A 25573-nucleotide genomic window follows, 5' to 3' on the forward strand; every position below is an offset into this window, starting at 1 on the left:
ATCCAAATCAGCAAAGAAGTCAAACTCTCACTCTTTGCAGATGATCTGATACTTTGTGTGGCAAACTCAAAAGACTCCACCCCAAAACTGCTAGATTTCATACAGGAATTCTGTAAAGTGTCAGAATATAAAATCAATGCACAGAACTCAGTTTGATTTCTATACAGCAATGGCAAGGCAGAGGAAAGAGAAATTAAGGAGTCAATCCCATTTACAGTTGCACCCAAAACCATAAGATACCTAGGAATAAATCTAACCAAAGAGGCAAAGAATCTGTACTCAGAAAACTATAGAGTACTCATGAAAGAAATTGAGGAAGACATAAAGAAATGGAAAATGTTCCATGTTCATGGATTGGAAGAATAAATACTGTGAAAATGTCTATTCTACACAAAGCAATCTACACATTTAATGCAATTCCTATGAAAATACCATCAGGTTTTTTTTTTTTTTTTTGACAAAATGGAACAGATAACCCTAAAATTTGTATGGAACCAGAAAGGATCCAGAATAACCAGGGGAATGTTGAAAAAGAAAACCAAAACTGGTAGCATCACAATCCTGGACATCAAGCTCTACTACAAAGCTGTAATCATCAAGACACTATAGTATTGGCACAAAAACAGACACATAGATCAATAGAACAGAATGGAGTGCCCAGAAATGGACCCTCAACTCAATGTTTAACAAATCTTCGACAAAGCAGGAAATATGTCTAATGGAAAAAAGAAAGTCTCTTCAACAAATACTGTTTGGAAAATTGGGCAGCCACATGCAGAAGAATGAAACTGGACCATTTCCTTCCACCACACACAAAAATAGACTCAAAATGGATGAAAGACCACAATGTGAACCAGGAATCCATCAACATCCTTCAGGAGAACACAGGCAACAACCTTTTGACCTCAGTCACAGCAACTTCTTCCTAGAAACATCACCAAAGGGAAGGGAAACAAGGGCAAAAATGAACTATTGGGACTTCACCAAGATCAAAACCTTTTGCACAGCAAAGGGAATAGTCAACAAAACAAAAAGACAACTGACAGAATGGGAGAAGATATTTGTAAATGACATAACAGATGAAGGTCTAGTATCCAAAATCTATAAAGGGGCACCGCAATGTTTATAACAGCAATGTCCACAAAGCCAAACTATGGAAAGAGCCTAGATGGTAGTCCCAATTGTTTATTTTTGCTTTTGTTTCCTTTACCACAGGAGACTTACCTCAGAAGAATTCCTATTTCTGCTGTCAAAGAGGTACAACCTGTGTTCTCCTCTAGGATTTTTATGGTTTTAGATCTCACATTTTGGTTTTTCATCCACTTTGAATTTATTTTTATATATGATGTAAGAAAGTGGTCCAGTGTCATTCTTTCATATATTGTTGTCTAGTTTTCCAACAGAATTTTTGAAATGACTTCTGTTTTCTCATTGGATATTCTTTCTTGTTTTGTCAAAGATTAATTGACCATATAGTTGGGGTTTGTTTCTGGGTTTTCAGCTCTGTTCCATTGATCTATGTGTGTCTCTCTCTCTCTTTTAAGATTTTATTTATTTATTTGAGAGAGAGTGAGTGAGAGAGTGTGCATAAGAGGGAGGAGGATCAGAGGGAGAAGCAGACTCCCTGCTGTGAAGGAAGCCTGATGCAGGATTTGATACTCGGACTGCAAGATCATGACCTGAGCCAAAGACAGTTGCTTAACCAACTGAGCCACCCAAATGCCCATATGTGTCTCTTTTTGTGCCAGTAACATACTATTTTCATTACTTCAGCTGTGTAATGTAAGTCAAAGTCCAAAACTGATGCTGCCAGCTTGTTTTTTTTTTTTTCTTTTTTCCCCCAATGTTGCTTTGGATATTCAATGTGGCTCTGGCTATCTGAGGTCTTTTGTCATTCCATGAAAGTTTTATATTTGTTTGCTTTAGCTCTGTGAAAAATGCTGGTGGAATTTTGATAGTGATTGCATTAAATGTGCAGATTGCTTTGGGTAGTAGAGGCATTTTAACAATATTTGCTCTTCCAATCCATGAACATGGGATGTCTTTCCATTTCTTTTTGTCATTTACCATTTCTTTCATCAGTGTTTTATAGTTTTCACAGTATAGGTCTTTCACCTCTTTGATCAGGTTTATTCCTAGCTATCTTGATTTTGGTGTAATTGTAAATGGGTTTGTTTTCTTATTTTCACTTTCTCCTGCTTCATTATTGGTATATAGAAATGCAACAGACTACTGTACATTGACTTTGTATCCTGTGACTTTACTGAATTTGTGTATCACTCCCAGCAATATTTTGGTGGAGACTTTTCTATTTATCTATAGACAGAGAGAGACAGAGAGAGAATCTGTCATCTGAAAATAATGAGAATTTTACTTCTTCCTTGCCAATTTAAATGTCTTTTATTTTTTTTTTGTTATCTGATTGCTGTGGCTAAGATTTCCAGTATTATGTAAATAACAGTGATGAGAGTGGACATCCCATTTTGTTCCTGACTGTAGAGGAAAAGCTTTCAGTTTTTTCCCCATTGAGTATGATGTTAGTTATTGATTTTTCATATATAGGTTTTATTTTTTTGAGGTATGTTCCCCAAAATATCCTTTGTTGAGGGTTTTTATAATGAATGCATGTTGAAATTTATCAAAATTTTTTTCTGCATCTATTGAAATGATCATATGGTTCTTATCCTCTCTTTTATTAATGTTGTGTACCAGGTTGATTGATTTGCTTATACTGAGTCACTTTTGCAATCCAGGAACAAGTCTCCCTTAGTTGTGCTGAATGATTTATTTATTTTTTTTTAAAGATTTTATTTATTTATTTGACAGAGATCACAAGTAGGTGGAGAGGCAGGCAGAGAGAGGAGGAAGCAGGCTCCCCGCTGAGCAGAGAGCCTGATGTGGGGCTCGATCCCAGGACCCTGGGATCATGACCTGAGCCGAAGGCAGAGGCTTTAACCCACTGAGCCACCCAGGCGCCCCTGAATGATTTATTTAATGTATTGTTGAATTTGGTTTGCTAATTTTTTTAACAAATTTTAAAAACATTTTATTTATTTATTTATTTGACACAGAGAGAGCACAGGCGGGGGAGTGGCAGGCAGAGGGAGAGGGAAAAGCAGGCTCCTCACTAAGGAGTCTGATATGGGGCTCAATTCCAGAACCCTGAGAAAATGACGCAAACTGAAGGCAGTTGCTTAATTTACTGAGCCACCCAGGTACCCACTTTTTGAGAATTTTTGTACCTCTGTTCATCAGGGATATTGGCCTGTAGTTCGATTTTTTAGTGAGTTTTTTATCTGGTTTTGGTATCAAGGTAATGGCCTCATAGAATGAGTTTGGATGTTTCCCTTCCTTTTCTAATTTTTTGCAATAGTTTGAGAAGAACAGGTATTATCTCTTCTTAAATGTTTGGTAGAATTCACATGTGGAGCCATCTGACCCTGAACTTTTGTTTTTTGGGAGGTTTTTCGCTGTTGTTGTTATTAATTCAATTTCTTTCCTGGTTATCAGCTTGTCCAAGTTTTTTATTTCTACCCATTTCAGTTTTGGTAGTTTGTATGTTTCTAGGAATTTATCTGTTTCTTCCCAAAGAATATAAATATGCTAATTCAAAGAGATACATGTGCCCTACTGTTAGAAGCATTATCTGCAATAGCCAAGTTACGGAAATAGCCCAAGTGTCCATTGAGTAGTGACCAGAAAAAGATGTGGTGTATATATACAATGGGATATTACTCAGCCATAAACAAAAACAAAATCTTATTATTTCCAGTGATGTTGATGGAGCTAGAGAGTATTAGGCTAAGCAAATTAATGTCAGTCAGAGAAAGACAAATACCATATGATTTCACTCATATGTGGAATTTAAGGAACAGAACAGTGAACAAAATAAGAAAGAGAGGGGCAAACCAAGAACAGGCTCTTAACTATAAAGAATGTATTGATGGTTATCTGTGGGGAGGTGGGGATTGGATGGATTAAATAGTTGATGGGGATTATGGAATGCACTTTTGATGAACACCAGGTATTGTATGGAAGTGTTGAATCACTTTACTGTAGACTAGAAACCAGTATTACACTGTATATTAATTAACTGGAATTTAAATAAAAACTTAAAAAAATAAGCAAAATTCACAAGTGTTGATTAAAAAGTATCTATAGACCATACAACTTCAGATTGTTATGTATGACAAATGAAACCTAGTTCTATATTAAGAATTGTGGGGGTGCCTGGGTGGCTCAGTCAGTTAAGTGTTTGCCTTTGGCTCAGGTTATGTTCTTGATGCTCTGGGATTTAATCCCACATTGGCTCCCTGCCTCCCTGCTCAGTGAGGAGTCTGTTTTTCCTCCCTCTGACCCCCCCTCTTGTGCACATTCTCTCAAGTAAATCAATAAAATATCGATAAAAAGTTACTTTTTTCAATAAAAAGTTACTTTTATCAGTACAAAGTTAATGAAATATGAAAGTAGTAGGGTTGTGTGTGTGTGTGTGTGTGTGTGTGTAAGCGTATATGTACAGGGAGAAAGAAGGCAGAAGTTATTAGAATCTTTTATAATTATGTATTATTTCAGCTAATAGGAGTTGAAGAAATGTCCTAAAAATAGTCAGTTGCCATATTCTAAGTTACACAATTACTAAGTAAATTTGATATTTAATATATCCTATTAATAATGTTTAAGTAATTTTAAAAATGTTTAAAAATGAATATATAATACCATTTACATTGGCATCCCATGAATGAAATGGGCATAAATCTAATAACATAAATACAAAGTCTGTATGAGAGATAATATAAAACAAATAAATGAAATCAAACAACTAAATAAATGGAAAGATATTCCATGTTCTTGGAGAGGAAAATTCAATATTGTCATCATGTTCCTTCTCCCCATCTTGATTTACAAGTTCAGTGAAATCCCAATCAATATCCTAGCAGGTTTTTTTATGGGTATCAAAAATTTGATAGTACAGTTTATATGGTGAGGAAAAGACCCAGAAAAAACAATATAATATTGAAGAGCAAAGTTGCAGGACTGATACTACTTGACTTCAAGACTTATTATAAACTATATTAATAAGTTCCAAGTTATATTCATGAAAGAATAGACCAATATATCAAGAGAATAGAGTAAGGATTTCAGAAATATACCCAGATACAGTCAACTGATCTTTGACAAAGAGAAAAGGCAATACAACGGAGTGAAGATAATCTCATCAACAAATGGTGCTAGAACAACTGGACACCTACATGCAAAAAAAAGGGGGGGGAATCTAGACCCACACTTTATTCCTTTCATAAAAATTAACTCAAAATGGGTCACAGACCTAATTATAAAATGCAAAACTATAAAACTCCTAGAAGATAACATAGGAGAACACCTAGATGACCCTGGATACAGTGATGCCTTTTTATAATAACATAGACAAGATCCATGAAATAAATAATTGATAAGCTGGATTTCATTAAAATGAAAACCTCTGCTCTGTGAAAAAACAATACAAAGAGAACTGAAGGAAATGAAATAGATTGGAAGATAATATTTTTAAAAGACTCATGTGGTAAAGGACTATTATTAATAATATATGAAGACCTTTTGAAATACAACAAAAAGAAAATAAATCAATTAAAAAATGGGCCAAAAACCCCAGCAGACATCTCACCAAAGAAGATATACAGATAACAAATAAGCATATGAAAAGATGCTCCACATCATATGTCATCAGAGAATGTAAATTAGATAAAGATATCACTACACACCTATAAGAATGGCTAAATTCTGGAATAATGACAGCAGCAAATGCTGGTAAAAATGAAAAACAAGAACTCTCATACACTGCTGGTGGGATTATAAAATGGTAGAGCCACTTTGGAAGACAGTTTGTCAGTTTTCTTACAAAATTAAAAATATTCTTAACATACATTTCAGCAATTGTGCTCCTTGGTATTTATCCAAAGGAGTTAAAAACTTATGTCCACACAAAAACTTGCACACAGATATTTAAACAACTTTATTCTATTGCCAAAACTTGGAAGCAACTAATATGTCCTTCAGTAGGTGAATGGATGAATAAACTGTGGAACAGCCAAACAATGGAATATTATTCAGCACAAAAAAAAGAGCTTACAAGCTATGAAAAGTCATAATGGAACCTTAAATGTGTAATATTAAGTGAAAGAAGCCTATATGAAAAGACTACACACTGTAAAATTCCAGCTATCTGATACTTGCAGGAAAGGCAAAACTATGGAGATAGTAAAGAGATCAGTGCTTTCTAGAGGTGAGAGTGGGGAGAGAGAGAGGAAATTAATAGGTGGAATACAGAGGACTTTTAGGGCAGTGAAAATAATCTGTTTGGTTTTGTAATGATATGTTAATGGTTATATAACTCCAATAGTGAACCCTAAGATAAATTGTGGACAAAAACAAAAACAAAAAAAGTACCATTCTGGTGTGTTTGTGTTTTGAGTAATGTTGACAATGGGGAGGCTATGCATGTGTGGGCATGTTGGTATATGGGAAATGTCTGTACCTTCCTCTCAATTTTGTTGTAAACCTAAAACTGCTCTAAAAAACTAAAGTATTAAAAAAAAACTAGCAGTCCACATTTAATTTAGATATCATTGCTTCATTATAATACATACTTTAAAGATTTACACTATCAATTACTGATACATGATCATTGACTTTTTTAATCTTTAAGTCTTAAAACCTACTGTTTTTTCTTGCACAATAAATTTAAAGTAGATAACTTAAACATGAATGAAGTCTTGCCATTTGTAACAACATGGATGGTCCTCAAGGGCATTATGTAAGTGAAAATAGAGAAAGACAAATACTGTATGAGCTACCTTATATGTGGAATCTAAAAAAACACAATTAAAACCAAGAAAACAAGTTCATAGATAAAGAGAACAGATTGGTGATTATTGGAAGTGGGAAAGATGGGGGGTGAGAGAAGTAATATTTTTTAAAGTTTTTACTAAGTTGATTAGGTCAGCAATACAATATGACAAAAGTGTTAGACTCACAATCTTTTCAGATATAGCTCTTTGTTCTATGCTTTGATAAAATAAACTCTCATAATTAGTATCACAATATCTTCAGTGATTTGTAAATAATTCAGAGGAAAACCAGAGTTTTGTTTCATTATTTGAAGTAAAGTCTGCAAAGGTAGTACATGAAGCATGACATACACACACAGATTCAAACACACACAGCTAATATTTATTCAAGTGTTCCCGATAAAAGATGCATGTGCATTCTCAAAACCTTGAAAGCAATAGAAATGTTTGTCTTCAGATATTTTATATATGATATATTAAAATTATATTCCACTATATATTATTATTTATCATTTATGTATTATGTATTTTATTATATATATGGGAGAGAGATTAATCATATTGCTAAATTTCCATATTTTGTATATTTCTATACAAACATGTTAAAAGTACTACATGCACTATAACTTAATGCATACACAAACACACACACACACAATAGGTATTATTATAATCTAAATTTTGCGGAAGAAAAAATAGGTTAAAAAGTTAAATAAGCTGTCTGACACCACTCATAAGTGGAGCATTTCATATTCCAGTGTAGGCCAGTCTGACATTACAGCATACAAAGACATTTCTATACTACATCTGGATGCATAAGGACAGGAGCTGTGTACAACCTCATGAATTTTTCTCATTGATAAATTTTCTTAAAAAAAAAAGAAAAAAGAAAAGAAAGAAAAAGAAAAAGCAAATCTATCACTTTAGTGTAGAAACACAAAAGTGTTCAGGGAAGTTTCTTTACTTGTTTTTAGTACAGATAATAATTTAAACAATTTTTATGAGACATTATCAGAAATCTTAGAATGAATTGAGAATGCATGTATGTGGAGTGAACATATGTTAAACAAAAGAGCTATATACTTACACGGATACAACCAAAAATTAACAATAAAGAATAAGTGTTATATTTTACATGATATCAAATATATATCAGTTCATTGGTGTAAAACACCCACTGATTTAGCATAAATGAATTTGATGTTTATTTAATTTTTGTTTGTTTTTGTTGTCAAGTTTTATTTAAATTCCAGTAGTTAACATACAGTGTAATATTAGTTTCAGGTGTACTATATAGTGATTCCATGCTTCCATACAACACCTGGTGTTCATCACAACAAGAGCATTCCTTAATCCTCATCACCTACTTAATCCACCGCCCCCATAACCATCAGTTTGGTTTCTATAGTAAAGAGTCTGTTTCTTGGTTTGCCTTTCTCTCTCTTTTTCCTTTGCTCATTTGTTTTCCTTCTTAAATTCCACATATGAGTGAAATCACATAGAATGTATCTCTCTGACTGATTTATTTCATTTAGAATACTACTTTCTCACTCCATCCACATCACTGCAAATGACAAGATTTCATTCTTTCTTTTTTATGACTAATATTCTATTGTATATGTACATACCACATCTTCTTTATCCATTCATCAGTTGATGGGCACTTGGGCTGTTTCCACCATTTAGCTATTGTAGATAAAGCTGCTATAAACACTGGGGTGCATGTATCCCTTTGAATTCATATTTTATATTCTTTGGGTAAATATTGAGTAGAGCAATTGTAGGATCATAGGTTAGCCTTATTTTTAATTTTTTTTCAGAAAACTTCATCCTGTCTTACAGAGTGGCTGCACCAGTTTGCATTCCCATCAACAGGAAAAGAGTGTTCCCCTTTTTCCACATCCTCACCAACACCTCTTGTTCCTTGTTTTGTTGATTTTAGCCTTTCTGACATGTGTGAGGTGATATCTCATTGTAGTTTTGATTTGCATTTCCCTGATGGTAAGCAATGATGTCCATCTTTCCATGTATTCTGCAGTATTCTTTGGAAAAATGTTTATTCATGTCTTCTGCCTATTTTCCAATTTCTTTTTGTGGGTGTTGAGTTTTATAAGTTCTTGATATATTTTAGATACTAACCCTTTATCAGATATGCCATTTGCGAATATCTTCTCCCATTCTGTAGCTTGCCTTTTACTTTTGTGTTGTTTCCTTCACTGTGCAGAAGCTTTTAATTTTTATGTAGTCCCAGTAATTTATTTTTGCTTTAGTTTCCCTTGCCTCGGGAGATAAATCTAATGGAAGTTGATGTGGTTAATGTCAAAGAGATTACTGCCTGTGTTCTCCTCCAGGATTTTTATGGTCAGGTCTCACATTTAGATCTTTAATTCATTTTGAGTTTATATTTTTGTATGGTATAAGAAAGTTGTCCAGTTTCATTATTTTGCATGTTGCTTTCTGGTTTTCCTAACACCATTTGTTGAAGAGGCTGTATTTTTCTCATTGCATATTCTTTCCTGCTTTGTTGAAGATTGAGTAACCCTATAGTTGTGGGTCCATTAATTTTTAAACATAGTTATATTTCTGGGACAAAAAATAAAACTTATATTTCATAGAGATGGATAAAATGCAGAAAATTTTGTAAACTATCTAAAAAATGACTGCTATGTACTGAATATTTGTGCTGTCCCAAAATTCATTTTGAAATTCTATCCCCTAATGTGGTCATATTTGGAGATGGGTCTTTGAAAGGTAATTAGTGTTAGATTAGTTAATCAAGGCAGGGCTCCATTGATAGATTGGTGGCCTTATAAGAAGAGGGAGATCTCTGTCTTTCTCCTATCACTCTCCTGCAGGCCTGCACTGAGGAAAGACCATGTAAGGATACAATGAGGAGGTGGCCATCGGGCAAGGCAGAAAGAGGTCTCAAGAGGAACCAAATCAACCAGCACTTTGATATTGGTCTTCCCAGCCTCTAGAACTCGAAGAAATAAATTTCTGTTGTTTAAGCCACCCAGTATATGGGATTTTGTTAAGGTAGGCTGAACTGAATGAACTGAATGAGACTTTTTACAAGTATTATCCTGTAAAGTTATGAATTATTTGCACTGTATTTTCATATCTTTTAAACAGTTGATATACATTACCAACTAAAAGAAAATGACTGCAAACTTGTGGAGATTTCGCTCATTTACTTTAAGTCTATTTAAGAGAGTCAACAAATTATCTTGATATTTTTACTACTCAATTCAGCCTTTCAAGATGTGTCAGTGTTACTGGGTATTTACCCTAAAGATACAAATGTAGTGATCTGAAGGAGAATGTGCACCTGAATGTTTATAGCAGCAATATCCACAATAGCCAAACTATAGAAAGAACCTAGATGACCATCAATGGATGAATGGATTAAGAAGATATGATTTATATAAAAAGAAAGATGTTACACACATGCACACACACACACACACACACACACACACAAAATGGAATACTATGCAGCCATCAAAATCCCTGAAACCCTGCCATTTGCAATGAGGTGGATGGAACTAAAGAATATTATTCTAAGCAAGATAAGTCAATCAAAAAAATAAAATTATCATATGCTCTCTCTGCTATGAGGAATTTGAGAGGCAGACGGAGGTTATGGGGAGTAGGGAGGGATAAAATGAAACAAGTTGGGATTGGGATGGAGGCAAACCATATAAGACTCTTAATCTCAGGAAACAAACTGAGGGTTTCTGAGGGTTGTGGGGGGGGAAATTAGGGTGGCTGGGTTATGGACATTGGGGAGGGTATATGCTATGGTGAGTGCTGTGAATTGTGTAAGACTGATGATTCACAGACCTGTACCCCTGAAGCAAATAATACATTATATGTTAATTTTAAAGTGACACAGAATAGAGGGAAATCTATATATATATAAGTCCCTATGTTGTATTTTTGGTTTTATACATCAAATTCCATAATAACCTTTTAACCTGAAATTTTTGATACATATACCTGTGTTTTTCTTTTGCTTTTATATTTTTTAATTTTTTAATTCAATTTTATTTTAGTTGAGTTTATTCTTTTTTTAAAATATTCATATAGAGAGAAGCTTCGAGGCAATCCCCTTTTCCCATTGATTGGGGAACGGGAATTGCCTCGAAGCTTCTCTCTATATGATAATGCTACCCCTATAGGTAAACCAGTTTTAATCCCCTTTATCTTAGGAAAGTTGAGTCCTTTAACAAAAATATCAAGATACATCCAGGAAGAATCAAAATAACTTTCCTTGCCCACACCGAGAATTTATAACCACTCTCCCATCTTTTTCTTCTGCCAGAGTTTCTGTGTATTTGTTCTTTTCCTGGTAGTATATAAATCTTATACTTGGGGTTCTTTTTGATGAGGTTCTTTTTTGTTCCGTTATTTATTTATTTATTTATTTCTCCTGTCATCTACTTTTGTCTTTTTGTTTGTCTGTTTTTGTTTGTATAATTCATAAATCTTACCTTGGGGCCCATTTGGGCTGGGCCTTCTCTTTCATTTTATCTTTCTTATTTTTCCTGTCTCTCTCCTTTTTTTTTTTCTTTTTTCTTTCTTTTGGGTGGGAACTCTTGATTGCTCAGAAACATTCCAGGGTGCAACTTGACTGCACAAAGATCAATACATTCAACTACACATCCATTCAGCCATCTCTTACCAAAATGAATAGGAAGAGAAATGCCCAAAAGAATAAAATTTCAGAGACTGGGCCTTCTGCATCAGAGCTATTGGATATGGACATAGTATGTCGGAAAGAGAATTCAGGCTAACAATTATCCAGGCAATAGCTAGGTTAGAGAAAGCCATGGATGACAAAATGCAATCGATTAGGGCAGAAGTGAAAGCCACCAGGGATGATGTTCACAATGTTCTCAATGAGTTCCAATCTAATCTAAATTTCTAAAACTAGGCTAACTGAGGCAGAAGATAGAATGAGTGATCTGGAGGACAAACAGATAGAGAAAAAGGATCAGGAGGAAGCCTGGAACAAACAGCTTAGAAGCCATGTAAGCAGAATTAGAGAAAAAATTGATACAATGAAACATTCCAACGTCAGAAATATTGGAATACCTAAGGGGGAGGAGAAAGAAAGAAAACTAGAAGATATAATTTTGAACAAATTCTCCATGAAAATTTTCCCAATCTCGCAAATGAAACCAGCACTCGTGTACTAGAGGAGGAAAGGGCTCCCCCCGCCAAGATAATAGAATCTAGAAAGACTTCAAGACACCTGATAGAAAAATGAGGAATCATAATTGTAGACAGGAACTCTTGAAAGCAGCTAGGGCAAAGAAATTCCTTACATACAGAGGAAAGCCCATCAGAATAATGTCAGAACTGTCCACAGAAACCTGGCAAGCCAGAAAGGGCTGGCAAGATATACTCAGTGCACTAAATGAGAAGAACATTCAGCCAAGAATACTTTATCCAGCAAGACTGACATTCAAAATGGATGGAGAGATAAAGAGCTTCCGAGACTGACAAGGTTTAAAAGAGTATGCGACCACCAAGCTGACACTGCAAGAAATATTAAGGGGGGGGTTCTATAAAAGAGGAAAAACCCTAACAATATCATTGGACAGAAATACATGGAGACAATCTACAGAAACAAAGACTTCATAGATAACACGATGTCAATAAAAACATATCTCTCAATAATCACTCTCAATGTGAATGGCCTAAATGTGCCCATAAAATGACACAGGGTTGCAGACTGGATAAAATGACAGGACCCATCCATATGCTGTCTACAAGAGACCCATTAGGAACATGAGGATGCACCCAGACTGAAAGTGAAGGGATGGAGAAGCATCTTTCATGCCAATGGGCCTCAAAAGAAGGCCAGGGTAGTGATTCTCATATCAGATAAATTAGATATTAAAAAAAAGACTGTACTCAGAGATGCAGAAGGACACTACATAATTCTTAAAGGGACTATCCACCAAGATGATCTAACAATTGTAAATATCTATGCCCCCAATATGGGAGCAGCCAATTACATAAGAAAACTATTAATCAAGATAAAGAGTCATATTGATATGAATACATTAATAGTAGGAGATCTTAACATACCTCTCTCAGAAATAGATCATCGAAGTAGAAAATAAATAAAGAAACAAGAGCATTGAATGACACATTGGACCAGATGGACCTCATATATATATATATATACAGAACATTCCACCCTAAAACAACAGAATACTCATTCTTCTCAACTGCACATGGAACCTTCTCCAGAATAGACCACACACTGGGTCACAAATCAGGGCTAAACTGATACCAAAAGACTGAGATTATTCTTTGCATATTCTCAGATCATAATGCTTTCAAACTAGAGCTCAATCACAAGGAAAAGTTTGGAAGGAACTCCAACACCTGGAAGCTAAAATCCACCTTGCTTAAGAATGCTTGGATCAACCAGGAAATCAAAGAAGAACTGAAACAATTCATGGAAACCAATGAGAATGAAGACACTTTGGTCCAAAACCAATGGGATACAGCAAAGACCATCCTAAGGGGGAAATACATAGCCATCCAAGCCTCCCTCAAAAAATTTGAAAAATCCAGAATACACCAGCTGTCTCTACACCTTAAAGAACTGGAAAACCAACAAAAAATCAAACCAACTCCACACGTAAGAAGGGAAATAATCAAGATTAGAGCAGAGATCAATAAGATAAAAACTAGAGATACAGTAGAACACATCAATGAAACTAGAAGCTAGTTTTTTGAAAGAATCAATAAGATTGATAAACCATTGGCCACACTAATCCAAAAGAAAAGAGAGAAGGCCAAAATTAATAAAATTATGAATGAAAAAGGAGAGATCACAACTAACACCAAGGAAATACAAACAATCATCAGAAATTATTATCAACAGTTAAATGCCAAGAAGTTAAGGAACCTAGATAAAATGGATACATTCCTAGAAAACTATAAACTTCCAAAATTGAATCGGGAAGAAATTGACAACCTGAATAGACCAACATCTACTAACGAGATTGAAGTAGTGATCAAAAACCTTCCAAAAAACAAGAGCCCAGGACCTGACGGATTTCCTGGGGAATTCTACCAAACTTTCAAAGAAGAAATAACACCTATTCTCCTGAAGCTGTTTCAAAAAATTGAAGCAGAAGGAAAACTTCCAGACTCTTTTTATGAAGCCTGCATTACCCTGATCCTCAAACCAGGAAAAGACCCCACCAAAAGGGAGAATTTCAGACCAATATCACTGATGAATATGGATGCTAAGATTCTCACAAGATCCTAGCAAATAGGATCCAACAGCACATTAAAAAGATTATCCACCATGACCAGGTGGGATTCATCCCTGGGTTGCAAAGATGGTTCAACATTCACAAATCAATCAATGTGATAGAAAAAATCAACAAGAGAAGAGAGAAGAACCACATGGTCCTCTCAATTGATGCAGAAAAAAATATTTGACAAAGTCCAGCATCTGTTCCTGATTAAAAAAATTCAAAGTATAGGGATAGAGGGAACATTCCTGAACTTCATAAAATCTATCTATGAAAAGCTCACAGCAAATATCATCCTCAATGGGAAAAAGCTCACAGCCTTTCCATTCAGATCAGGAACATGACAGGATGCTCACTCTCAGCACTTTTGTTCAATATAGTATTAGAAGTCCTAGCAACAGCAATCAGACAACAAAGAGAAATAAAAGGTATCCAAATTGACAATGAAGAATTCAAACTCTCTCTTCGCAGATGACATGAAACTTTATTTTGAAAACCCAAAAGACTCCACCCCCAAACTACTAGAACTCATACAGCAATTCAGTAATGTGGCAGGATACCAAGTCAATGTACAGAAATTAGTAGCTTTCTTATACACTAAAAATGATAACACAGAAAGTGAAATTAGAGAATCGATTCCATTTACTATAGCATCAAGAACCATAAGATACCCCGGAATAAATCTAACCAAAGAGGTAAAGTATCTGTACTCGAGGAACTACAGAACATTCATGAGAGAAATCGAAGAAGACACAAAAATATGGAAGACCATTCCATGCTCTTGGATTGAAAGAATAAACATTGTTAAAATGTCTATACTGCCTAGAGCAGTCTATATTTTTAATGCCATTCCGATCAAAATTCCACTGGTATTTTTCAAAGAGCTGGAGCAAATAATCCTAAAATTTGTATGGAATCAGAAGAGACCCAGAATTCCTAAGGAAACGTTGAAAAAGAAAAACAAAACTGGGGGCATCATGTTACCTGATTTCAAGCTTTACTACAAAGCTGTGATCACCAAGACAGCATGGTACTGGCATAAAAACAGACGCATAGACCAGTGGAACAGAGTAGACAGCCCAGATATGGACCCTCAACTCTATGGTCAAATAATCTTTGACAAAACAGGAAAAAATGTACAGTGGAAAAAAGACAGTTTCTTCAATAAATGGTGCTGGGAAAACTGGACAGCTATATGTAGAAGAATGAAACTCGACCATTCTCTTACACCATACACAAAGATAAACTGGAAATGGATAAAAGAGCTTAACATGAGACAGGAATCCCTCAGAATCCTAGAGAACATGGGCAGTAACCTCTTCGATATTAGCCACAGCAACTTCTTTCAAGATATGTCTCCCAAGGCAAAGGAAATGAAAACCAAAATAAACTTTTGGGACTTCATCAAGATCAAAAGCTTCTACACAGCAAAGGAAACAGTCAACAAAACAAAGAAGCAGCCCACAGAATGGGAGAAGATATTTGCAAATGGCAATACAGACAAAAGGCTGATAACCAGGACCTATAAAGAACTTCTCAAACTCAACACACACAAAACAGATAATCATGTCAGAAAATGGGCAGAAGACATGAACAGACACTTGTTCAATGAAGACATACAAATGGCTATCAGACACATGAAAAAGTGTTCATCATCACTAGTCATCAGGGAGATTCCAATCAAAACCACATTGAGGTACCACCTTATACCAGTTAGAATGGCCAAAATTAATAAGACAGTAAAAAACATGTGTTGGAGAGGATGTGGAGAAAGGGGAACTCTCTTTCCCTGTTGGTGGGAAAGCAAGTTGGTACAGCCAATTTGGAGAACAGTGTGGAAATCCTTAAGAAATTAAAAATAGAGTTTCCCTATGACCCTGCAATTGCACTACTGGGTATTTACCCCATCGATACAGATACAGTGAAAAGATGGGCCATCTGTACCTCAATGTTCATAGCAACAATGGCCACAGTCGCCAAACTGTGGAAAGAACCAAGATGCCCTTCAATGGACAAATGGATAAGGAAGATGTGGTCCATATACACTATGGAGTATTATGCCTCCATCAGAAAGGATGAATACCCAACTTTTGTATCAACATGGATGAGACTGGAAGAGATTATGCTGAGTGAAATAAGTTAAGCAGAGAGAGTCAATTATCATATGGTTTCACTTATTTGTGGAGCATAACTAATAACACAGAGGACAATGGGAGATGGAGAAGAAAGGGAAGTTGAGAATAATTGGAGGGGGAGATGAACCATGAGAGACTATGGACTCTAAAAAACAACTGGAGGGTTTTGAAGGGGTCAGGCGTGGGAAGTTGGGCCAGCCTGGTGGTGGGTATTGTGGAGGGCACATATCGCATGCAGCACTATGTGTGGTGCATGAAGAATGAATTCTAGTACACTGAAAAGTAATTAAATATATATATATATATACATATATATATATATATAATTAAAACCAAAAACTTAAGTTACAGACTGTAACACTAAATGGAATGACTGGATATACCAAAGGGATAAGGGTACCTTCAGAGCACTAATGAAGTAATAAATATTGTACAGATCCATCTCCAATATTTTAACTCAACTAGGCAAAAAAATTAAACTAGGTATACTAAACTTTATCTTGCATTTTCTTTGGGGACCATGCATATTTCTTAAATCTCATGAAAACTTTTACTTAATGTAAACCAACCTAAATGGTTGATTGAGATTTACCATTATATAACTTAAAAATTCAGGATTGCTATCTCAAAGTCCTATATTTCTAGGGGCAGATTCCTCAATTTATTCTGATGGTTTTCAGTTTCATAGTTTAAGACATAGCATAAAAAATGATGTGAATGAACAAAGATCAGAATCAGCTGAAGCTATATGTAAAAGATCACATACATGTAAAAGTTGTATTTATTTCCTATGATATGCAAGTGAATAAAACTGAAAAACCAGTCATCTGAGTGATAGAAAATTTACTTTGCTACTGAATATTTGTTAGGGTATAAATTACAAGTTCACCTTCAAGTTTATATTTTATATCTGACTCATCTCTCAATAGCTCTCTTTCTGAATTACTGTATATTTTCACATTTACAGATAATAAAATTCACTCTTTTTTGTAGAAATGTCTGTGAGTTTTAGTATATGAATAGTTATTTGTAATCACCTTCATGATCAGGATGTAGACTAATTTTATCACCCCAGAAAGTGGAAAAGGCACAAATAGCCTTAAATAAGTTGGTGAATGTACTATGAAAATTTAAGGTTTACTTCAAACTTAAGTATTTACTGTTTTTTTTTTTTTGGTCCCAACATATTCATATTGCTTCTGACTTTTCATTTATACTCACTACCTTACAAAATTCTAGCCTTTGGTTAGTTCAATCATCTATTTGGCTTTTGTATTTGGATTGCAGAGTAATTCTGAAGAAAAATTTCACAACTGATATACCAGTGATTATACAGTTAAATACTTTCAATTTTAACTGCCAACCTTTTAAATGCATTATTTTTATTCCTACCAACATCCTCATATTTGGACTGTGATTGTGTCACACCTGAATACTACAATATACTTCAAACTGATGTTTTTCTCTTCAGGTTTTCCCAGGCCACCTAGTCGACCTCATTTCTCCTCACCCCACATCACCCTACTTTGTATTAATTAACAGAATAAATTTTATAGAATGCAATACTGACATTTTTAGTCTGCTGCTTATGCTTCAAAGTCTCCTCAAAATCTAGCAGGTAATAAAGTTTAAGCTATTTAACACAGTTTACCAGACTAATGCTGTCTATCTTCTGTATGCTTCCTCTTTCATGAGCTTTGAATACTCCAATAATATGAATTACTTGAGGTTTCCTGACAGCATAATACCTCCTTGAAACTACTGGTCCTTGTTCATGTCATTCTCTATGACCACATTGAGTTCAGCCTTTCTTCTATGACACCCGCTTATCCTCCACTACTCAGCTCTATTTTGGCCTCCTGCAGGCCTCCCTATTCCTTGTTTTAGTTAAATGCACTTTTTGTCTTGTACAGCTCCTTTGCATTTAAGATGAATGTTTTTAAAAGAGTGAATAATGATTTGGGGGTTATTTATCTACTTGCCTCTAGAAACTGTAATTCTGTTGTCATTGTTTTTGCAGAGACAATATCTTTCATCTCTATGTCACTTTGTATTTAGCAAAGTATTCAAAATGATACTTTTTGACTACATGCAAGCACTACACAATTATAAAGCAGGTCATAAATTCAAACAATTATTCAAGCACCATTTAAGGAAATCAATAGTGCATATTTGCATATATAATTGTTCTAGGTTACACTCCAATAAAGAGCTGCATATAACGTTTTAATACTGTATCTTAAAAATAAACTAAATTTATTCAAAAGCATTGATTTTTATCCTGATCATAAATATTAGATAATACATTTTTATACACATACACCAAAACATTAACAGTAAGATAATTTATGACACTTAAAAATGAAATGATTAGAAGATTAGAGAAAGATGGCATTGGAGTAGGAGAAACCTAGACTCCTGTGACTCCACAAATAAAACTAGAAAACTATCAAATCATCCTAATACCCCAGGAATTGACCTGGAGACTAAAGGTAGAGAAGAGGCCACACTGGAGATGGTAAGAAGTAGGAAGACATAGTTTGGAAGGAAAGGGATCATTGCTACTGTAGTGGGGAGAGATTCATGGTTGCAGAGAGAAATGGGATGCAGACTAACACACAAAGGAGCCCATCAGGAAGATAATTCCCCATTGCAACTGGCTTGGAAGGTAAGAGGGGTCAAATTTTGTAAGTTCTTCAACAAATGGGGCTTAAAGTCTGGAGTTTTAAAAGTCAGTGGGATTGGCTCAGGAAAAGCCTGGAGAGCACTGGGGCTACACTTGATAAGAAGGCAGGACAAACAGCTCGTTGACATACAGCAGGGAAACAGCCATCTAAAGAGCATCAGAGACACAGAATGGGGAGGTTATTTGCACATCTCAGAGCATGTCCCAGAGAGCAAACATTCACAGTGATATCTCTCCAGGAACAAAGAAACTGAAAGGTGCCATTTCCTTCCTAAGCCCCTCACAATAACCACAGGGCCACCAGTGGGAACAAGTGCAGTGCAGACACTTCCTACATAATTTACTTGCACCAAGCCTACATCATACACTCTGGTGGAACTTTCTTTGACAATCAAGCTTGCCTCAGTCCCAGTGTGGTAGGCCACTTCCCCCAAAACGCTGACCCAAAACCTGCTTACACCACCTCCTGATCCAAGAGTTTTGCAGGGTCTTGCAGCTGACAGCAGTGGTGATAAATCTCATCTCAGCACACCAGAGCGTAACTCATTAAAATTCACAGCACTCAGGCCAGAAACAAAACATTTCCCACAATCGGCAAAGACTGCCTCTGCAGATGACTGCCACGATAAACCAAGCAACTGGGACATAACAACATCTCAATGTACACAGCAAACATTAGAGATACTCCATGAAGCACCAGGCCCTGGGAAATAGGGGCCACTACACTGCAGGGCACTAAAAAGACCTCTTCTTCATGAGGCAATTACCTTCAAGAACAGGAGATGTAGCTCACTTTCCTAACACACAGAAGCAGACAAGAGATTTACACAAAATGAGAAGAAAGAGGAATTTGTCACAAATGAAAGAATATGATGAGGCAACATTCAGAGGAATAAGTGAAACAGACATTAAGTAACATACCTGATAAGGAATTTAAATTAATGATCATAAAAATACTCACTGGACTTGAAAAAAAAAAATAGAAGTCATCAGTGAGACCATTAACACAAAGTAAAGGAATAACACAGCAGAAATAAAGGGCTCAATGAAATTTAAAAAAGAAAAAACAGGCTTGATAAAAAGAGCAGCAGACTGGGAGAAATAGAGGAATAAATCAATACTTAGAATATAGAGTAATGGAAAGTAGTCAAGCTGAACAAAAGAGACAAAAATATGATTATGCAAAATGAGAATAGACTTAAATAATTCAGAGACTCTAAAAATTTAATAATATTCATGTCATAGGAGCCCCACAAGAAGAAAGGGAAAAAAAGGGGGCAGAAATTTACTTGAAGACATAATAGCTGAAAGCTTCCTTAATTTGGGGACGAAAACAGATATCTAGACTCAGGAGGAACAGAGAACTCCCAACAAAAATCAACAAAAGCAGTGTGACACCAAGACATACTATAAGTAAAATGGCAAAATCTAGTGACAACAAACAAACAAACAAACAGAAAAAGTCCTGAAAGCAGCAAGACAAAAGATTCTAGTTGCATACAAAGGAAACCCCATAAGGCTATCAGCAGATTTTTTAGCAGAAACTTTTCAAGCCAGAGAAGATTGGCATGATCTATTCAAAGTGCTGAATGGTGAAAATCTCCAGCCAAGAATATTTACCCATCAAGGCTATCATTGAGAATAGAGAGGAGGTTGAGAATTTCCCAAAAAAAAATAAAGGAATTCATGACCACTAAACCAGCCCTGAAAGAAATACAAAAGGGGACCTGAGTGGAAAGGAAAGAGCAAAAATACAATATGAAGATAGGGAAAAACAAAAGCAGCAAAAATGAATATTTCTATAAAAAATAAATCAATGAACTCACAAAAAAATGATGTAAAATTAGACAACATATACCTGAAATGTAGAGAGGAGAGGAGTAAGGAATGGGTTCAAATATAAGGGGCCATCAAGTTAATATACACTGCTATATGCATAGGCTATATACAAACCTAATGGTAACCACAAATCAAAAACAACTAATAAATATGTGAAGAATAAAGAAAAAAATGAAAATTTTCACTAAAGAAAACCAGCAAATCATGAAATCAAGAAAAGAAAGGATGAGAGAAAACCATCAATAACAACCACAGAACAATAATAAAATGGCAATGAATCCATATCTATCAATAAATACTTTGAAAATAAATGGACAAAATGTTCCAATCAAAAGACATATGCTGACAATATAGATAAAAAACAAGACCCATCTATACTATGCCAACAAAAGACTAATTTTAGACCTAAAGACACCTATAGATTGAAAGTGAGGGGATGGAAAAACATTGATCATGCAAATGGATGTCAAAAGAAAGCTGGAGTAGAAATAATTATATTCAACAAATGAGATGTTAAAACAAATACTGTATCAATAAACAAAGAAGGGCACTAAATAATAATAAAGGGGGCAATCCAAAAGGAAGATCTAAAAATTGTAAATATATATGCAGTCAACATGGGAGAACCTAAATACATAAAACAATAACAAACTTAAAAGAACTAATTGATAATAGAATAATTGTATGGGACTTTGACACCCCACTCACATCAATGGACAGATCATAAACATAGAAAATATATAAGGAAAAAATTATTTTGAATGATACACAGGAACAGATGGATATAACAGATATATTCAGGGGCACCTGGGTGGCACAGTTGGTTAAGGGTTTGCCTTTGGCTCAGGTCACGATCCCAGGGTCCTTGGTTCAAGCCCTGTGTCAAACTCCCTACTCAACAGGGAGTCTGCTTCTCCCTCTGTCTCCCCACCCCCAGTTGTGTTTTCTCTCTTTCACTCACTCTCTCTCAAATAAATAAATAAAATATTTTAAAAAAAGGATATGTTCAGAGCAATCCAACCTAAAATAACAATAAATATTATTTTCAAGTGCAAATGGAACATTATCCAGATTAAATCATATGTTAAGTTACATAACAAGCCTCAACAAATTAAAAAATATCAGTCATGCCCATGCATCTTTTCTGACCACAACACAAAGAAATTAGAAGTCAACCACAAGGGAAAATCTGGAAAGAGCACAAAAATATATAGGAGTTAAACAACATACTATTAAACAATGAATGGGTCAACCAGTAAACAAACAAACAAAAAAATACATGGAAATAAATGAAAATAAAAACACAATGGTTCAAAGTCTTTGGATGTAGCAATAGCAGGTCTAAGAGAGAAGTTAATAGCAATGTAGGCCTACCTTAAGAAACAAGAAGAATCTGAAATAAACAACTTAACTTCACAACAAAAGGAGCTAGAAATATAAAAACAAACAAGCAAACAAAACTTAAAAACAGCAGAAGGAAGGAAATAATAAAAATTAGAGTAGAAATAAAGGATGTAGAAACTAAAAACAAAAACAATAAAACAGATCCATGAAAGCAGGAGCTAGTTCCTTGAAAAAAAATAAATAAATAAAATTGATAAGCAGAAGAGGGAAAGATGACGGTGGCATGGAAAGACCCTAGGCTTGTCTCATCCCATGGACTCAACTAGATAATTATCAAATAATTCTAAATACCCCCAGAAATCTACATGAAGACTGACAGAAGAAACTTCACAACTAAAGGAGAGAAGAGAGGCAGCATCAAAGAAGGTAGGAAATATGAGGACATGATTTAGCGGAGAAAGGGATAACACATTTTGAGGAGGGGAGGGAGCCATGGTCACAGAGGAGGGTTAGAAGAAAGGAGAACACAAGGGAATGCACAAGAAGAATATTTCCCAAAAGTCTTTAGCTTGAAAAACCAGAGGAGCTGAATTTCTTGAGTTCTTACAACCAGCAGCGCTTAAAGCCTAGAGTTTAAAAGGTCAGCAGGCTTGGTGGGGGTAGAGCCCAGAGGCCACTTGGCCACTCCTGGAGCGAAGACAGCAAACAATCCAGGGACAGAAAGCATGGAAACAGCAATCTAAGAAAAAGCTTGGGGGCAAACTGGGGGAGATTATTCATTTTTCTTAGAGCATGTCCCATGGAGGCAGTGTTCCCAGAGATTCCTTTCTGACAATAAAGGAGCTGGCTGGTGCTATCTTCCTCCTTGACCCATCAGCATAAACACAGAACTACTTGCAGGATGCAGCACAGTGCTGGCACTGGTTGCCTAAATTTTCTAGACCAAGATGGGCCCCCTGCACCTCTGTGGACCTGCCCTTCTGTCCAATTTGCCCCCAGTTCCATTGTGGCAGTCCCCTCTTACAGAAGACCTGCACAAATTCCAGCCCACGCTATGTCTATAAACCTGGAGCTTTAAAGAACATCAGCCTTGGCAAGAATAGAGACAGGAGGGCACTGTTCTGCTCAAATATAAACAATAATAACAGCCATAATAAAGTGAATATGAATTATGGGTTAAAAATCAGGTATTTAAGTTTTAAAGGATACATATTATAATTCATTGAGAAAAATTGTCTTTAAACCTTATAGTCATTGAAAATTCAGTGAGCATCTTGAAAAGCCAACCTTAAATATGTTGAGTAGCTCATGTGGAATAAGCAGTAGAAATTGGTAATTAAATAAATATGTGTAAACCACCATTCTGATGAGGGAACAGAAGGCTGGCTGAGGACAAAGCAAAAGCTGACACCCTCCAACTTTCCCCCACCCCCACTCCTGGTGGGACATATGTGACATTCTTTAGGAATCTCCCAGCCATCTTAATGTTAATACCTTGCTAGAGGGCAAAACGACCTTGGCAAAGGCAAGGCCTCTGGTATCTGGTATCTTTGTAGGCCCTCTTTAGCATATGAAAGTTCTATTGAAACCTTCCTTTTCCTTACCTCCCCCCAACTCCAGGGTACATAACCAGCCACCCCTCACAACCCTGGGGCAGCAGCTCTTCCTGCCAATGGGTCCTGTCCCTGTGCTTTAATAAACCACCATTATGCACCAAAGATGTCTCAAGAATTCTTTCTTGGTCATCAGCTCTGGTCCTCCCCTCACCAAACCTCACCTATATTCTAGAACTTCATCAATTCCTTCATAAGTCATGATCTTTCTTTTTTTTTTTTTTTTTTTTTAAAGATTTTATTTTTATTTATTTATTTATTTATTTGACAGAGAGAAATCACAAGTAAGCAGAGAGGCAGGCAGAGAGAGAGGAGGAAGCAGGCTCCCTGCTGAGCAGAAAGCCCGATGCAGGGCTTGAACCCAGGACCTGGGATCATGTATAAGTCATGATCTTTCTAACCTGAAAATTGGATTCAAGAGTATGATGATACTGGTAGAATTCTGAATCAGGTTTTTATTTAATAGATGTTTATCTCAAAAACCTTCAATTTAAAGCATTAGTGTTATATTAATTCAAGTACATTCATTCTTCAGAGTGCCCAAATAGATTTTTATTGAATAAATTCTTACTGTAAAGGAAAGCTTTTCAAATCATCTATTTAGTGTCACAAAGGCAGCAATAGTTCTTAACTGTTTTTACCCTATTTAACTGGTTGTATTTTATAAAAATTATGGATATCATTTTTATTTATTTGGCAATATCATTAGAGCTTAAAGAATCTTGTTTCTGTCCTCAATATCTGGCATAAATTTTCTTTCAACTTGAGATTAAAGACATCATACATACCTGATTTTATTTTATTTTATTTTTATTTTTTAAATATTTTATTTATTTGAGAGAAAGAGATACAGCAAGAGAGGGAACACAAACAGGGGTAGTGGGAGAGGGAAAAACAGGCTTCCTACAGAGCAGACAGCCCAACACAGGGCTCAATCCCAGGGCCCTAAAATCATGACCTGAGCATGACCTGAGCCGAAGGCAGATGCTTAATCACTGAGCCACCTAGGAACCCCAATGGCTTGATTTTAAAAGATATCTTTCATTCAGATTTGAATGAAATCTGAATTTGAAAAAGAATTCCCAGTGACACCAAACAATTTTCTGTATTCAGGTTTGTGCTGAAAGGATGACACTGGTTCTGGGACATAAATTCCCAGCTTTCATAAATGACAGCTAGTTGAATGCAGAGTAAAACATCTACTATGACTACTCATTTTGTTCTTAATATATAATCATAAAAATGTTCTGTGGTACAATCATATCAGAGAAATATGCCATTTTATTGACAGATATTCCAGAGAGTATTAAACCAAACTTTGCATTCATTTATCACCTAAAATTAGATTTAAGAACCCTTACTTTATTTGCTCTTCATGACTTTATTCTTATAAACTCTTATTAATAACTCAGACACTTTTTATGCTTGAAAACTTCAAATTCTAAATGTAAAGAAGAACACATAGAAGAGCAGTAAGTGATGACAGAACATTGTTTAAAAGCCATTATATCTTCAGACACATTTGCTATTATCATGGGAAAAATATGTTCCAAGATAAGTAAATTGCCAAAGACATGTAATAACCAGCTTAAGAAGAGGTATTTAAAGCCATTTTTACATTAGTTTTATAGGCAGAAAATCTAAGTTGCCCTCCCCCATGCTAAATAGATTTTTAAAATATATTTCTCTATAAAATTACCCTTATTTAAATTTTTTCCTGTAATTTATTTCTTAACCATCTGCAAACAGTGTATTATTTGCCATAAATATTACTCTATGAAGCACTAAAGAATATTGCATTGTGGAAACGTTTCAAAAGCCTGAG

This window comes from Enhydra lutris, unplaced genomic scaffold, assembly GCF_002288905.1.
Source record: "Enhydra lutris kenyoni isolate GAN:26980312 unplaced genomic scaffold, ASM228890v2 scaffoldscaffold67, whole genome shotgun sequence".
NCBI lineage: Eukaryota > Metazoa > Chordata > Mammalia > Carnivora > Mustelidae > Enhydra > Enhydra lutris.